At 37.6% G+C, this 2,298-nt stretch overlaps 1 non-coding gene across 1 annotated transcript; it reads right to left on the bottom strand.

The window, feature by feature from the left end:
• Window positions 1-686: 686 nt before the first annotated feature.
• On the bottom strand, window positions 687-793 carry LOC131170895 (small nucleolar RNA R71). The gene has a single exon (XR_009141660.1). It is a non-coding gene; the product is annotated as a small nucleolar RNA R71 (small nucleolar RNA).
• Between the last annotated feature and the right edge of the window lie 1,505 nt (window positions 794-2,298).

Here is a 2,298-nt window from a genome sequence, read left to right as displayed (position 1 = left end):
ATTATTTTAGTTGTTTATAGTTTTATCTTTGTTATCTTTTCATTTTGTGTTTGTTTGTATTCTTTTTCAGGTACTTTTAATCTTTTATGAGAAGAGCTAGAAGCACAAGTGACACATCCTTATTGTTCAATCTTGAAATTGAGAAATTTTGTAAAGCCAACAAGAAAGAAACCAAAAAAAGAAAAGAAGCTTTGAGAGAAACTGAATTAGAAGCAGACATGGCTGATGAAAGAATTAGAATTGGTGGTGGTAATGCTGGAAATGATCGAAACAACAAAAATGCAGCCCAAGGAGAAGAGGTTGTAAATGCTAATTTGCCCAGGGGAAGTATGATGGATCATGTTTTTCCTCGTTTTGATGACTTGAGAGAGAGCATAGCAAGACCAAGGATTGATGCAAATAGTTACAATATGGATTTTGGAGTTCTTCAAATGATTCAAAATTCCCAATTCGGGGGACATCCTTCTGAAAATCCACACACACATCTGAAGAAGTTTGCTATGATTTGTGATATGCAAAAACAACCTGGAGTGTCTGATGATGCAGCAAGATTGAAGCTATTCCCATTCTCTTTGAAAGATAGAGCATTGGATTAGCTTGATTCTTTACCTCACAACTCCATTACAAATTGGGAGCAACTTACTGATGCATTTCTTGCATAATATTTTCCACCTGGAAAAACTCAAGAATTGAGGAACCAAATGACAGCTTTTAGACCAAGAGAAGATGAAACTCTCTATGAGTCATGGATGAGATGGAAGGAATTAGAGAGACAATGCCCATATCATGCCATTCCAAAATGGATGATAAATCAGAATTTTTACACCAATGTTACTCCTGCAATCAGAGGGATTATTGATGCTCAAACAGGAGGAGAATTTATTATGAAGCATGAAGATGAAGCTTATAAGCTATTGGAGAAAATTGCAAAGAATACTCATCTTTGGAGTAGTCCAAGAGGACCAGCTCCAACTCAAAAAAGGCAAGCTGCTGGAATGTATGACCTTGATCCGTTCAACATGATTAATGCAAAGTTTGATGCACTTACAAATGTCTTGGCTAAGAAGATGGAAGATTTGAGTATGTTGGTTAGTTCATCATCATCATCTGGAAGTTCACAACAAGTTGCTTATGCAGAGGGAACTACCAGCTGTGGAGTAGACTATGGAGAGCAAGTTGCATATGTTGGTAATTATGGAAACAAACAAATGGGGAATCCTTACTCTCAAACTTATAATCCAACTTGGAGGAATCATCCCAACTTTTCATGGGGAAATCAGCAAAGTCAAGTTCCAAATCAGAATTTTCAACCACAACAGCAACAAGGAATTCCATATCAGCAAAATAGGTAACCATTGCCTAATTTTCAGCAAAAAAATATGAATCCTCCACCAAAACAGCAAGAACAAAATCCCACCACAGAAGCCTTACTGCAACAGATTCTTGCTAACCAAACTAAGCATGATGAGGAGATGAGAGAGATGAAAGCAAGGCTAGAACAGATGCAAACACATAACAGAATGCTGGAAAATCAGATTGCACAACAAGCATCTTCCTCAGGTACCAAGTCTTTTGGAAAACTTCCAAGTCAACCGAAAAACCCAAGAGAGCAGTGTCATGCCATTACACTGAGAAGTGGTAAAATAGTGCATAATGAGAAGAGTGAAAAAAGTGAGAAGAGAGAAAATGAGGAAGATGTTGATGAAAATGAAAAACAAGAGAGTGAAAAGAAAGAGAGTGCAAGAAAAGAGAAAGAAGAGAAATACATACCTCCAGAGCCTTACAAGCCACAGCTTCCCTTTCCACAGAGATTTCAAAAAGCCAAGCTTGATAAGCAATTTGGGAAGTTCTTAGAGGTTTTGAAGAAGTTATATATAAATGTGCCTTTTATTTATGCTCTTTCCCAAATGCCTTCTTATGCTAAGTTTTTAAAAGAAATTCTCTCGAACAAGAGGAAACTTGAAGATTATGAGACTGTAGCCTTAACTGAGGAATGCAGTGCTATCCTCCAAAGGAAACTTCCTCCAAAGCTCAAGGATCCAGGGAGTTTTTCAATTCCATGCCACATTAGGGAATCATGTTCTATAAAAGCTTTATGTGATTTAGGGGCTAGTGTAAGCCTTATGCCCCTCTCCATCTTTGAGAAGCTCAACATGGGAGATCTTAAGCCAACCCACATTTCTCTTCAGTTAGCTGACAGATCAATTAAGTATCCTAAAGGGATTTTGGAGAATGTGCCTCTGAAGGTTGGGAAATTCTACATACCTGTTGACTTTGTCATCTTGGACATGGAAGATT

This window comes from Hevea brasiliensis, chromosome 11 (genome assembly GCF_030052815.1).
Source record: "Hevea brasiliensis isolate MT/VB/25A 57/8 chromosome 11, ASM3005281v1, whole genome shotgun sequence".
NCBI classification, from domain to species: domain Eukaryota; kingdom Viridiplantae; phylum Streptophyta; class Magnoliopsida; order Malpighiales; family Euphorbiaceae; genus Hevea; species Hevea brasiliensis.
Note: the sequence above shows the minus strand (reverse complement) of the source record. Positions and strands in the feature narration are given on the sequence as shown.